This window comes from Lissotriton vulgaris, chromosome 1_1, assembly GCF_964263255.1.
Source record: "Lissotriton vulgaris chromosome 1_1, aLisVul1.2, whole genome shotgun sequence".
Taxonomy (NCBI): Eukaryota; Metazoa; Chordata; class Amphibia; order Caudata; family Salamandridae; genus Lissotriton; species Lissotriton vulgaris.
Genome location: NC_141685.1, coordinates 1,092,754,853 through 1,092,771,089, shown reverse-complemented (window position 1 = coordinate 1,092,771,089; position 16,237 = coordinate 1,092,754,853). Strand labels below are relative to the sequence as shown.

The following is a 16,237-nucleotide window of genomic DNA, read 5'->3' as shown; positions in this document are numbered from 1 at the left end:
TCTTTCAAAGAGAAATCAGTCACTGGGTTGTGTGGTGATTCGGAATGATATGCATGTGTAAGATGGTCTAATCATTCTGCATAATGGGATATTCACATACTTCCATGAAAAATGAATATCTCCACCTATATTTGGGATCTTGCTGATACATGAAGATTTCGAGGGTGATGAAATAGGATTACAAGTACGTTAAGTGTTACCTTCTTCTTTGTGGAACTTCAGTGACATTAAAAGACACCGAATAGCCCTCTTGCGTGTGGCACCCTTCACATAGCAGAGCGGTTCATTGTTCAAGAGTTCTATGAAGAGTCCAAATACAGAGAAGTAGACAATACCAACACAAGATCTTCGGTAAGTTTGTGATCTTTGAATATCTCCACATTTGGATAGGATCCTGGAGAACTTTATTAAATGTGTCTTTTTTCAACATATATGAAGATATATATTATTTTCCTCTCTGTTGTTAAAGAACTACTGTGGGAAATGTATGTTGGCTCCCTGCTTTGCTAGCTTTAGAACTCTGCGCACTTTACCCCCTGCCTCTTCTCCCCCTTTAAACATGGTTGAATTGGCTTACTCCTAATTTTCATATTTAACTTGCATAAAAGTTCCTAGTATATGTTTAGAAAGTGTATCCAGGGCATGTAAGTAAAATTCCACATGTGGATTGCAGTACCTTTTGTGCCATTTACTGCAGTAACAGGGCAAACATAATTATTGGCCTACCATGTGTAGCCTGAGTGCTGCAGTGTAAATCCTGCACTGTGACCTGTCAAAGTAACTATTTTTGACTGGACAAATGATTCCTTTAATACATTAATAAATAACCCCTACATAGGCCTTGCAGCCAACAAGACAGGGTGCATGGTATTTAATAGCGGGACATGTTGAAATGTAAAGTTAACACAACAGGAATCTGTGATTTGTGCTATAGAGGAGTGAAAGATCTACCTCATGTATTGTTAATCTGTCCAAATTTGACCCTGGTAGAGGCCCGGCGTCGGTATATAAAGCCCATTTGTTTTAGATATAATGTCTCTTCGGCACAAGGTTTAATTATGTTCTGCAAATCGCCACCTGATGAATTTGTCTGTTCAATTTGTTCAAAGTTTAAAGAGTTTTTAAAGTTGTTTTAAAGCTGTATTATAATAACTATTTAAACCTATGTGTTTTGCATTTGTTGACCTCAGTAGACGTCTAAATCAAATATATGTAAAACCTTGAAGTTAACATGTCCTTACAGTGTGTAGCACGCTATTTTCACTGTAAGAAGGCTCTGATTAGCCCAAAGAAAATAATTAGGAGTGAGAATAAATATTTATTCTGCTATCTCTGGGTTGTAACCATCTAGAAGTATGATTAAAACACTCTTTTTATTTTTTTATTAAAATACTAACTTAATGGTGGAATTGGACTTTTAATAAATATTAAGAAAAGTAACTTTTATAAAGTTACCTTTTTCCTGCCTGATGCTCCTGGGGACGAATCTGCATAAACTCTCTAGTAGTAGCCCAGTGAGGGATTAACCCTGATAAGGTGTGAAAACTGCTCCCAGAGCAGAGACGATGGCTTGAATGCGGAGATGTGTTTTCTCTTCCTCTGGCAGGAAGCGCAGTTAGGGGGAACCCAGGAACTTAATTTACTTCAAATGGCTTTCCATATTACAGCAAATATCTGAAAGAGACACGTTAGTGATAGATTCCTTACCTTAGAATATCCCCAGGCGTCAGACTGGATCCGGAATTTTTTTGCGTAGCAATACCCCTGCGCGTCGGTAGGCGTCGTCTGCGGCTCCGCGTCCGTCGTCGGCGTCGTTAGCGCCGGAAGGACGTCGTCAGAGTACTTGGACGCCGCCCATGCGCGCTGACGTCAGTTCTTCTTTTTTCCGCGCCAGCTAGCGCAGATCCGGAAGAAGCTCTAACCCCAGTCAATTTTTGACTGAACTTTTTGATCTTTTGATCACTCTTTTTTGTCAAGTCTTCGACTCTATCGGTGCCGGTAGGGATGCCCGGGTTCAAGCCCTGCTCGAAGTGCGATCGACTGATGTCGGTCACGGACCCCCATCGCCGGTGCCTGAAGTGCTTAGTCCTCGACCATGACGACCGAACCTGCTCCGACTGCCGGGCCCTGACGTCGAAGGCTAGGCGGGAGCGGTCCCGCAAGCGACTCGAGCTGAGGCAGTTCTCCCCGCCCCCTCCAGGTCCTGGTCCCGGTCCCACGGGAGGGCGCGGGACGGGTCGCGAGGTCGGAGTCATCGAAGCTCCGGGAGTGGACACCGGTCGTCACGTTCAAAGTCCTCAGGTAAGAGGCATGAGAGGTCGGAGCAACGTCATCGATCCTCTGACCCACCCCGACGGTCGCACGATGCGGCCGGGGGCTCGGGCGACACCACCCACGCGGCTCCGCGAGAGTCGCTAGCATCGCCGCCTGCCCCACACCTTCGGGTCCCTGGGCACGGCGCGACGCCGGAGGAGGTCGAGAGGTACCTCATGGCCATGAGGGCCCTCCCTCCTCAGTCGGTTCCCATGGCGTCTTCAGGCCCAACGGTTCCGTCTGGAGGTCCTAACGGGTCGGGTGCTTCGGCCCGACGCCGTCGGGTGCTTCTGCCCCGGTGCCGCCGGCGACTTCGGTCTCGGCGCCGCAGGACCTCGCGGGATCCGGCTCCGGATCCAGGGCGTCGCGGGTCGACCTTACGACCTCACCGGCACCGTCCCCACGGGTGTCGCCCCCGGCGCCCACTGTGGTTGCCGCCCCCAATGTTTCCTGCGGTCCGACTCAGGCGCTGGAAGGGCGCCGCTGGGCGCCGATTCCGTCGGCCTTTGGGGATTTTTATCTCCACGAGAAGGCCCTGTCTACTAAACCTGGTTTACAGGACACAGGTGACGAGGAAGATTGGGAGGGGTCCGAGGACCCTCTGGCACTAGATTGCCAGTCTCAACAGGACTGGACATATGAGCTTCGGGAGGCCAGTGGTCTTGACACTTCGCCAGACACTGGATTTAGCTCACCTCCGACTGTGGCTTCGGAGGCTGGCTCTACATATAGTGTAGTGTTGAGGAAGGCAGCTAAGGCCTTAAACCTTAGGCTCCCCGTCGCAGCCGTGAGGACTAACCTCCTCACAGAGGTCCTCAAACCGCAGTCAAGCTCCAGTGAGCCCCTGCTGACGTTCAATGAGGCCTTGTGTGACGTTCTTGTGGGCACTTGGTCCAAGCCCGCCACAGGTCCACCTGTGGATAGGAACGTGGCCAGACGCTACCGCCAGGCCCCGGGCGACCCATGCTTTTTGTCCACCTACCCCAACCCCGAGAGTCTGGTCATCCAGGCCTCAAACTCCCAGACCGCATTCCCGTCGGCCCCGCCCAACAGGGAATCCAAGAGATACGAACAGTTCGGGAAGAAGGTTTTCTCGTCTGATAGCTTAGGGCTGCGGTCTGTGAATACCGCATGTCTCTTGGGCCGCTACACCCACACTCTGTGGGACACGGTTGCGGATGCGGAGGTGCTGCCACAATGCCCGGAGGAGGTCCAGGCTAAACTCGGCCAAGCCCTTGCGGAAGGCCGAGATGCAGCACTTTTTTCTATCCGGTGTGGGCTGGATACAACGGACTCACTGGGCAGGGCGATGGCAACGACAGTGGCGGTTCGACGCCACGCCTGGTTGAGGTACGCCAACTTCTCGGACGATGTCCAGGCCACACTCCTGGACATGCCGTTTGATGGCCGTCGCCTCTTCGGCGACAAGGCTGACCATGCGCTGGAATGTTTCAAGGACTCCAGGGCTACGGCCAAGTCCTTGGGCCTCACGGCCCCACGCCAGCAGTCGGGTGCCTTTCGCTCCTTTCGTGGCCACGGAAGGGGCGCCCCCCACGTACAGCCAGCCACGCGCCGCAGAATGTTCAACAGCGCAGTGGCGGACGTGGAAACCGCTGTGGCGGCGGTCGGGGACCACGGCGAGGCCAGTCCACACCTCCCTCAGCAGCACCTGCCTCAAAACCTAACTAGTCCGAGTTATCAGGCCCATGTGACGCCTGTGGGAGGCAGGGTTCGCCATCACCTCTCCCACTGGCGCACAGTCACTTCGGACAGGTGGGTGCTGCAGATTGTCTGAAGGGGCTACTCCCTCCCCTTCGAGGCATCCCCTCCATCCATGCCACGGCAATGCCACCGCGTGTCGGGGGATCACTTGCAACTTCTGCAAGATGAAGTCCCGGGCCTCTTGGCCAAGAGGGCCATCGAGCGCGTTCCTGGGCCAGAAGTAGGGTGTGGATGTTTCTCCCACTACTTTCTGGTACCCAAGAAGGCAAAGGGGGACTACACCCTATCTTGGACCTGCGGAACGTCAACGGCTTCCTCCGGAAGGAGAAATTCAAGATGCTGACTTTGGCTCAGGTCCTGGCTGCCCTGGACCCGGGAGACTGGATGGTAGCGTTGGACCTGCAGGACGCTTATTTCCACATCCCTGTCCTGCCGGCCCACCGGCGTTACCTGCGATTCACGGTAGGCCAAGAGCACTTTCAGTTTACCGTGCTCCCCTTCCGGCCTTACCAGCGCCCCACAGGTGTTCACAAAGGTGATGGCGGTGGTCGCAGCTCATCTGCGCAGGCAGGGGGTATCAGTCTTCCCCTACCTCGACGACTGGTTGTTAAAGGCGGGTTCGCCCCAGGTAGTCATCAACCACCTCCAGACTACGGCCGACCTCCTGCACTTGCTGGGGTTCTCCATCAATGTGCCGAAGTCACACCTGTGTCCCTCTCAGAAGCTCCTCTTCATCGGAGCGGTTCTCGACTCGGCGCAGTTTCGGGTTTACCCACCCGAACAGCGGGTTCGGGATATTCAGGCTCTGATTCCCATCTTCCAGCCGTTATCCCGAGTCTCGGTCAGGTTGACGCTGCGGCTTCTGGGGCTGATGGCCTCCTGCATCCTTCTGGTGCATCACGCCAGGTGGCGGATGCGGGCTCTGCAGTGGGACCTGAAGTTTCAGTGGGCCCAGCATCAGGGCAACCTGTCCGATCATGTCTTGACCTCGGAGGGCACTGCGAAACAACTGCAGTGGTGGCTCACGGACCGCGACTGGGTCAGTGGCAGATCCCTCTCCCTACCCCACCCGGAGCTCGTAGTTGTGACGGACGCGTCCCTCCAGGGCTGGGGAGGCCATATGGGAGAGGCGGAGATCAGAGGCCTCTGGTCTCTGTCGGAGTCCCGGCTCCATATCAACATGTTGGAGCTGCGGGCGATTCGTCTAGCACTGAAAGCATTCCTCCCCTCTGTTCGGGGGAGTGTAGTGCAAGTGTTCACCGACAACACCACCGCCATGTGGTACTGCAACAAACAAGGCGGAGTAGGGTCGTGGACCCTATTTGTAGGAGGAAATATGATAAACCTGTGCACTGCTATTAATAAAGTTTTCAAAAAAAGGTAAAGTTTTTGTAGGTGCTCTAAGGTGTCGCCCAACACCCTGGGGCGATAGTTAGACAATCTGTAAAAGTGTTATCAAAGAAACATTGATGACATCCCTTAGGCACTCAAATTAGTGTAATCCTCCAAATGATTCGCTTAAAGGTGAGTATTTTCAACCATGTTTTATTTCCTTCTCAGTTATATGGTATTCATTTCATATCCATTAATGAGATTCCAAAAGGACAATCCAATTTCAAGAAGTATATTCAACTCTGAAATACATGTTATTACTCCTGCTCCAATGCATTTCGGGCATCTAGCCCTTCATCGGGGAGCCTCTAGAAACAAAGACGAACATATTTGTGACCATAATGACGACACTTTGACAAATCTATAAAAAGCTAAAGGGATACCTTAACCCAGTGTTTCACCAAAAAGGTTTGTGAAAAAGACGGTTTAAAGTGCCAAAGGTTCAGTTACTTTAAGGTGACTCGGAATAACGTAGAGATCTAAGTGGGTACAAACTAGGAGAATAGTCGAGGTAGGCGGGAGAGCGCAGTAAAATAAACATGTTTCAAACTCAAAAATAAATCGTGGTTACAATACGATATTGCTATCTTTCGTGTGCAGAGGTGAAAGCGCACTAAAAAAGCGGTACTCGAGGGTCTAAGAAACTTACGATTATCAGAGTTCACAGCGTTTCAAAACGCCGACCGCAACCGGCAAGGTTAATCCGGAAGTGCGGATGCGTGCTTCATAAACAGAAGTCGTACGGCTGAGTGAATCACGTGATCGCGAAGTGTAGAGAAAGAAAGGAGACTAGTGTGGTCTAGAAGAGGGGAAGTACGATACTGTGTAATGAGCATATTAAAATGTCAGTGTGATCATAAACGGTTACATATAAATGAAAAAGTAACATAATATGCAATCTAACATTCAAAGAGCTAAATGACAGATATATATGTACATTAATGGTTATCCACGATGCGGAGACCAGTCCAGAACTATGAGGCACCAGTGGTGCTGTAATTCAAAATAGCAATAAAGTTACAGATAACATGAGAACTCAATTCGTTCATTTAGGCCATAAGGCTTAATTGAATTCAGTTTATAAATCCAGAAATTCTCTCTTTGTAGTAACATCCTGTTATTGTCTCTTCCTTCTAGTTTTTGGATAATTTCTAATGCCATAAATTTAAGCTGGGCTATGTTGTGGTTCATATCCAGGAAATGTGACGCTACTGATGATTTGAGATTTTTTGTTCGAATGTTTGATTTGTGTTCATTAACACAGGTTTTTAACTTGCGCTCCGTTTTGCCAACGTATACCTTCCCACATGGGCATTTAAGTAGGTAAATAATATTGTTAGAATCGCATGTGGCTGTCACTTTTAAGTTGATGTTGTAACCTTTCATAGGGTGAGATAGTTTGTTGCCTGGGATTATGTTGTGGCAGTTGTTGCAGTTGACAACTGCCACAACTGGATTTATAAACTGGATTTCTGGATTTATAAACTGAATTCAATTAAGCCTTATGGCCTAAATGAACAAATTGAGTTCTCATGTTATCTGTAACTTTATTGCTATTTTGAATTACAGCACCATTGGTGCCTCATAGTTCTGGACTGGTCTCCGCATCGTGGATAACCATTAATGTACATATATATCTGTCATTTAGCTCTTTGAATGTTAGATTGCATATTATGTTACTTTTTCATTTATATGTAACCGTTTATGATCACACTGACTTTTTAATATGCTCATTACACAGTATCGTACTTCCCCTCTTCTAGACCACGCTAGTCACCTTTCTTTCTCTACACTTCGCGATCACGTGATTCACTCAGCCGTACGACTTCTGTTTATGAAGCACTCATCCGCACTTCCGGATTAACCTTGCCGGTTGCGGTAGGCGTTTTGAAACGCTGTGAACTCTGATAATCGTAAGTTTCTTAGACCCTCAAATACCGCTTTTTTAGCGCGCTTTCACCTCTGCACACGAAAGATAGCAATATCGTATTGTAACCACGATTTATTTTTGAGTTTGCAACATGTTTATTTTACTGCGCTCTCCCGCCTACCTCGACTATTCTCCTAGTTTGTACCCACTTAGATCTCTACGTTATTCCGAGTCACCTTAAAGTAACTGAAACTTTGGCACTTTAAACCGTCTTTTTCACAAACTTTTTTGGTGAAACACGGGGTTAAGGTATCCCTTTAGCTTTTTATAGATTTGTCAAAGTGTCGTCATTATGGTCACAAATATGTTCGTCTTTGTTTCTAGAGGCTCCCCGATGAAGGGCTAGATGCCCGAAATGCATTGGAGCAGGAGTAATAACATGTATTTCAGAGTTGAATATACTTCTTGAAATTGGATTGTCCTTTTGGAATCTCATTAATGGATATGAAATGAATACCATATAACTGAGAAGGAAATAAAACATGGTTGAAAATACTCACCTTTAAGCGAATCATTTGGAGGATTACACCAATTTGAGTGCCTAAGGGATGTCATCAATGTTTCTTTGATAACACTTTTACAGATTGTCTAACTATCGCCCCAGGGTGTTGGGCGACACCTTAGAGCACCTACAAAAACTTTACCTTTTTTTGAAAACTTTATTAACAACAGTGCACGGGTTTATCATATTTCCTCCTACAAATACCGGATTCACCCTTCAAACCTGACTGCATGCCAAACAAACACTAAATTAACTGTTTCCAAGGAAATCAATATGGAATATGAAGATATAACCCGCTCCACGGAAGCCAGAGCGGATACCTTTGCATTTGCCAATGAGGAAGCCACAAGAATATATGCTGTAATCCAAGACGACATATCACAATCTTCCACAAATAGGAGCAAGGAACAGAACATAAAACAACTCTTATATTTATCAAAACGCAAAATAAACCAGAAATTACATGCGAACACTTTGGTGAAATATCACAAAACACAGCGCATACCCGAGGCCTGCGAATTGCATTAAAGCCTTCAATTTGTAAAAATTCAAAATCATTTCAGGATCGTTGGTACGTCATACTTAACAAGTGCAGCCTTGATTTGATTCTTCTAATTATAGAAGAATTATCGAACATATTGATTGACCTGGAAAAGGAGATATCCGAAACGACAGAGGAACTCAGCAATAATATGACAACGGAAGAATTGGACACTTTTATGAATGACATCAAACAGCAACTTGAAAAACATACGAATGACATTAATGACCGTAAATTGAGGAAATTTCGCCGTGATACTTTGGACTATAAATTAGGGGAAGTATACACCTGGGCAGAGGTGTATGCCCAAAAGAGAAGAAATCGCCCCTACACTCAGAACACCGAAACATCATCTTCGGACAGCGAAACTTCTAATCGCCAAAGAAAACCTGGACCACCATCTAAACAAGTGATCACAAGCGAACAAACGCCAAGTACATCAACCTCCTCACTCAACACTGATTTTTTAGAACAGGTCGTAGAATCAGACGATCCAGGAGGAGCAAAGCAAAAGACAGGACCACCGCAAACAAGAAGTACTACTCAAGCAAAAAATAGACAACAAGAAGAAACCGAACGCCAACTAGTCATCAACATATCCGATTATACCTTCTCTGAACAGGAGATTAAACTACTCCAGAAAGGCACTTCTTTTGTACCAACGACCAGGGCTGACCTTTTAGAACTTGAAATCAGCACATTTAAACTGATTAGAAAGTTAAGATTACGCCATTTTTTCACAAACATAGTACCACCATTGGGAGATAATGAGCCAGACCCCCTTATGGGTCTTAAAACATTTAGCTCTTTTCAAGCTCCTTAGAGCCACAAAACTATCGACCTATTTGAACAATTGATCAAACAAGACTTGTTATCAATCAACTTCGAGAGAAACACCTATAAAAACATCACACAAAAAGACCGTGATACACTCAAATAAATTGCGAATAATGGAGACATAATCTGCACCAAAGCAGATAAGGGCGGCGCATTAGTCGTTATGAATGCAGCAATGTACCATCAAAAACTTAGCAGTCATCTATCAGATGAGAACTCGTACTTGCAACTAGCTGGTAACCCCACCACAGAATATATGAGGATATTACAAGAAATTGTTGACAAGGCACTATCATTAGGTGTGATTAACCAAAAAACCAAGAACTTTTTATTGAAATCGCATCCCAGAAGCCCTCAAATATATGCAGTACCCAAAATTCACAAAGACTTGATGGACCCACCAATCAGACCTATTGTGTCAACATGTGGCAGTATACACCAACCAGTAGGCCAATATTTAGACCGCCACCTCCAACCCATTGTTCAATCTATGACTAGCTACATCCGTGACACCACAGACTTTTTAAGAAAACTTCAAGACATTCAAATAGACCCCAATGAGGAATTATGGCTATGCACGGCTGATGTCAGCTCTCTATATACTTCTATCCCACACCAAGAAGGCATAGATGCCATTGAACAAGCCATTTTGAAACTAGACGTGGATGAACCTTTGAAAATATTCCTGATGGAATTAGCTATGTTTACCCTATACCATAGCTATTTCACCTACAAAGATAATTGGTTTTTGCAACTAGTGGGTACCAGCATGGGAAATAGCGCGGCTCCGGCATACGCGAATATCTTTATGGGAGAATTTGAGAAGACCAACATCTGGTTGAACCCGTTGTGGACAAATCACCTAAAAATGTATGTACGCTACATAGACGATTTATTTATACTTTGGAAAGATACACGAGACAATTTGGAACTTGCATTAACAACTCTGAACTCAGCCAATCAGCGAATCCAATTCACTTGGACCATAGATCCTACCACCATAACATTCTTGGATGTTCGAATCACTCTAAAAAATGACCAAATCATGACAGATATTTTCCGAAAATCCACTGACCGTAACAATATGTTACACTATTCCAGCTTTCATCAGCCATCGTTGAAAAATCACCTACCTAAATCTCAATTACTAAGAGTAAAGCGCATCACCTCGGACCCCACAGTGTTAGAAGTTAGAATGGATGAAATGGTTGATCGTTTCAAAGAGAGAGACTACCCAGAAGATCTGCTCAAAAAAGCAAAAAATGAGGTGGAAAAACTGGATAGACATGAACTGTTACAAAAGCCAAGCAAGAAAAAGGAAAGTGACCGGATGGTTATTGTATCAAAATATTCTAACGTAAGCTCGGAATATAAAAAGATCATATTGAAACATTGGCCAATGTTAGAGTTAGAGACAGACTTCAAAGACATGTTCAAAGCTAAACCAATATTTGCCCATACTAGAGGGAAAAATTTGGGTGAAATTCTCAAACAACCCACAGAACAACCATTGACCTCCAAAGGAACCAGGCCGTGTAACAACTGCAACAACTGCCACAACATAATCCCAGGCAACAAACTATCTCACCCTATGAAAGGTTACAACATCAACCTAAAAGTGACAGCCACATGCGATTCTAACAATCTTATTTACCTACTTAAATGCCCATGTGGGAAGGTATACGTTGGCAAAACGGAGCGCAAGTTAAAAACCTGTGTTAATGAACACAAATCAAACATTCGAACAAAAAATCTCAAATCATCAGTAGCGTCACATTTCCTGGATATGAACCACAACATAGCCCAGCTTAAATTTATGGCATTAGAAATCATCCAAAAACTAGAAGGAAGAGACAATAACAGGATGTTACTACAAAGAGAGAATTTCTGGATTTATAAACTGAATTCAATTATGCCTTATGGCCTAAATGAACAAATTGAGTTCTCATGTTATCTGTAACTTTATTGCTATTTTGAATTACAGCACCACTGGTGCCTCATAGTTCTGGACTGGTCTCCGCATCGTGGATAACCATTAATGTACATATATATCTGTCATTTAGCTCTTTGAATGTTAGATTGCATATTATGTTACTTTTTCATTTATATGTAACCGTTTATGATCACACTGACATTTTAATATGCTCATTACACAGTATCGTACTTCCCCTCTTCTAGACCACGCTAGTCTCCTTTCTTTCTCTACACTTCGCGATCACGTGATTCACTCAGCCGTACGACTTCTGTTTATGAAGCACGCATCCGCACTTCCGGATTAACCTTGCCGGTTGCGGTCGGCGTTTTGAAACGCTGTGACTCTGATAATCGTAAGTTTCTTTGACCCTTGAGTACCGCTTTTTTAGCACACTTTCACCTCTGCACATGAAAGATAGGAATATCGTATTGTAACCACGATTTATTTTTGAGTTTGCAACATGTTTATTTTACTGCGCTCTCCCGCCTACCTCGACTATTCTCTTAGTTTGTACCCACTTAGATCTTTACGTTATTCCGAGTCACCTTAAAGTAACTGAACCTTTGGCACTTTAAACCGTCTTTTTCACAAACCTTTTTGGTGAAACACTGGGTTAAGGTATCCCTTTAGCTTTTTATAGATTTGTCAAAGTGTCGTCATTATGGTCACAAATATGTTCGTCTTTGTTTCTAGAGGCTCCCCGATGAAGGGCTAGATGCCCGAAATGCATTGGAGCAGGAGTAATACCATGTATTTCAGAGTTGAATATACTTCTTGAAATTGGATTGTCCTTTTGGAATCTCATTAATGGATATGAAATGAATACCATATAACTGAGAAGGAAATAAAACATGGTTGAAAATACTCACCTTTAAGCGAATCATTTGGAGGATTACACCAATTTGAGTGCCTGAGGGATGTCATCAATGTTTCTTTGATAACACTTTTACAGATTGTCTAACTATCGCCCCAGGGTGTTGGGCGACACCTTAGAGCACCTACAAAAACTTTACCTTTTTTTGAAAACTTTATTAACAGCAGTGCACGGGTTTATCATATTTCCTCCTACAAATACCGGATTCACCCTTCAAACCTGACTGCACGCGAAACAAACACTAAATTAACTGTTTCCAAGGAAATCAATATGGAATATGAAGATATAGCCCGCTCCATGGAAGCCAGAGCGGATACCTTTGCCAATGAGGAAGCCACAAGAATATATGCTCTAATCCAGGACGACATATCACAATCTTCTACAAATAGGAGCAAGGAACAGAACATAAAACAACTCTTATATTTATCAAAACGCAAAATAAACCAGAAATTACATGCGAACACTTTGGTGAAATATCACAAAACACAGCGCATACCCCGAGGCCTGCGAATTGCATTAAAGCCTTCACTTTGTAAAAATTCAAAATCATTTCAGGATCGTTGGTACGCCATACTTAACAAGTGCAGCCTTGATTTGATTCTTCAAATTATTGAAGAATTATCGAACATACTGATTGACCTGGAAAATGAGATATCCGAAACGACAGAGGAACTCAGCAATAATATGACAACTGAAGAATTGGACACTTTTATGAATGACATCAAACAGCAACTTGAAAAACATACGAATGACATTAATGACCGTAAATTGAGGAAATTTCGCCGTGATACTTTGGACTATAAATTAGGGGAAGTATACACCTGGGCAGAGGTGTATGCCCAAAAGAGAAGAAATCGCCCCTACACTCAGAACACCGAAACATCATCTTCGGACAGCGAAACTTCTAATCGCCAAAGAAAACCAGGACCACCATCTAAACAAGTGATCACAAGCGAACAAACGCCAAGTACATCAACCTCCTCACTCAACACGGATTTTTTAGAACAGGTCGTAGAATCAGACGATCCAGGAGGAGCAAAGCAAAAGACAGGACCACCGCAAACAAGAAGTACTACTCAACCAAAAAAAGACAACAAGAAGAAACCGAACGCCAACTAGTCATCAACATATCCGATTATACCTTCTCTGAACAGGAGATTAAACTACTCCAGAAAGGCACTTCTTTTGTACCAACGACCAGGACTAACCTTTTAGAACTTGAAATCAGCACATTTAAACTGATTAGAAAGTTAAGATTACGCCATTTTTTCACAAACATAGTACCACCATTGGGAGATAATGAGCCAGACCCCCTTATGGGTCTTAAAACATTTAGCTCTTTTCAAGCTCCTCAGAGCCACAAAACTATCGACCTATTTGAACAATTGATCAAACAAGACTTGTTATCAATCAACTTCGAGAGAAACACCTATAAAAACATCACACAAAAAGACCGTGATACACTCAAAAAAATTGCGAATAATGGAGACATAATCTGCACCAAAGCAGATAAGGGCAGCGCATTAGTCGTTATGAATGCAGCAATGTACCATCAAAAACTTAGCAGTCATCTATCAGATGAGAACACGTACTTGCAACTAGCTGGTAACCCCACCACAGAATATATGAGGATATTACAAGAAATTGTTGACAAGGCACTATCATTAGGTGTGATTAACCACAAAACCAAGAACTTTTTATTGAAATCTCATCCCAGAAGCCCTCAAATATATGCAGTACCCAAAATTCACAAAGACTTGATGGACCCACCAATCAGACCTATTGTGTCAACATGTGGCAGTATACACCAACCAGTAGGCCAGTATTTAGACCGCCACCTCCAACCCATTGTTCAATCTATGACTAGCTACATCCATGACACCACAGACTTTTTAAGAAAACTTCAAGACATTCAAATAGACCCCAATGAGGAATTATGGCTATGCACGGCTGATGTCAGCTCTCTATATACTTCTATCCCACACCAAGAAGGCATAGATGCCATTGAACAAGCCATTTTGAAACTAGACGTGGATGAACCTTTGAAAATATTCCTGATGGAATTAGCTATGTTTACCCTATACCATAGCTATTTCACCTACAAAGATAATTGGTTTTTGCAACTAGTGGGTACCAGCATGGGAAATAGCGCGGCTCCGGCATACGCGAATATCTTTATGGGAGAATTTGAGAAGACCAACATCTGGTTGAACCCGTTGTGGAAAAATCACCTAAAAATGTATGTACGCTACATAGACGATTTATTTATACTTTGGAAAGATACACGGGACAATTTGGAACTTGCATTAACAACTCTGAACTCAGCCAATCAGCGAATCCAATTCACTTGGACCATAGATCCTACCACCATAACATTCTTGGATGTTAGAATCACTCTAAAAAATGACCAAATCATGACAGATATTTTCCGAAAATTCACTGACCGTAACAATATGTTACACTATTCCAGCTTTCATCAGCCATTGTTGAAAAATCACCTACCTAAATCTCAATTACTAAGAGTAAAGCGCATCACCTCGGACCCCACAGTGTTAGAAGTTAGAATGGATGAAATGGTTGATCGTTTCAAAGAGAGAGACTACCCAGAAGATCTGCTCAAAAAAGCAAAAAATGAGGTGGAAAAACTGGATAGACATGAACTGTTACAAAAACCAAGCAAGAAAAAGGAAAGTGACCGGATGGTTATTGTATCAAAATATTCTAACGTCAGCTCGGAATATAAAAAGATCATATTGAAACATTGGCCAATGTTAGAGTTAGAGACAGACTTCAAAGACATGTTCAAAGCTAAACCAATATTTGCCCATACCAGGGGGAAAAATTTGGGTGAAATTCTCAAACAACCCATAGAACAACCATTGACCTCCAAAGGAACCAGGCCGTGTAACAACTGTAACAACTGCCACAACATAATCCCAGGCAACAAACTATCTCACCCTATGAAAGGTTACAACATCAACCTAAAAGTGACAGCCACATGCGATTCTAACAATCTTATTTACCTACTTAAATGCCCATATGGGAAGGTATACGTTGGCAAAACGGAGCGCAAGTTAAAAACCCGTGTTAATGAACACAAATCAAACATTCGAACAAAAAATCTCAAATCATCAGTAGCGTCACATTTCCTGGATATGAACCACAACATAGCCCAGCTTAAATTTATGGCATTAGAAATCATCCAAAAACTAGAAGGAAGAGACAATAACAGGATGTTACTACAAAGAGAGAATTTCTGGATTTATAAACTGAATTCAATTAAGCCTTATGGCCTAAATGAACGAATTGAGTTCTCATGTTATCTGTAACTTTATTGCTATTTTGAATTACAGCACCACTGGTGCCTCATAGTTCTGGACTGGTCTCCGCATCGTGGATAACCATTAATGTACATATATATCTGTCATTTAGCTCTTTGAATGTTAGATTGCATATTATGTTACTTTTTCATTTATATGTAACCGTTTATGATCACACTGACATTTTAATATGCTCATTACACAGTATCGTACTTCCCCTCTTCTAGACCACGCTAGTCTCCTTTCTTTCTCTACACTTCGCGATCACTTGATTCACTCAGCCGTACGACTTCTGTTTATGAAGCACGCATCCGCACTTCCGGATTAACCTTGCCGGTTGCGGTCGGCGTTTTGAAACGCTGTGAACTCTGATAATCGTAAGTTTCTTAGACCCTCGAGTACCGCTTTTTTAGCGCGCTTTCACCTCTGCACACGAAAGATAGCAATATCGTATTGTAACCACGATTTATTTTTGAGTTTGCAACATGTTTATTTTACTGCGCTCTCCCGCCTACCTCGACTATTCTCCTAGTTTGTACCCACTTAGATCTCTACGTTATTCCGAGTCACCTTAAAGTAACTGAACCTTTGGCACTTTAAACTGTCTTTTTCACAAACCTTTTTGGTGAAACACTGGGTTAAGGTATCCCTTTAGCTTTTTATAGATTTGTCAAAGTGTCGTCATTATGGTCACAAATATGTTCGTCTTTGTTTCTAGAGGCTCCCCGATGAAGGGCTAGATGCCCGAAATGCATTGGAGCAGGAGTAATAACATGTATTTCAGAGTTGAATATACTTCTTGAAATTGGATTGTCCTTTTGGAATCTCATT

General features: G+C 43.7%; 1 protein-coding gene across 1 annotated transcript in view; it reads left to right on the top strand.

Moving 5' to 3' along the window:
• MEI1 (meiotic double-stranded break formation protein 1) overlaps positions 1 to 16,237 on the top strand; it is a 3,731,473-nt gene that overhangs the window by 1,885,923 nt on the left and 1,829,313 nt on the right. The gene's annotated exons all lie outside the window — the stretch shown is intronic.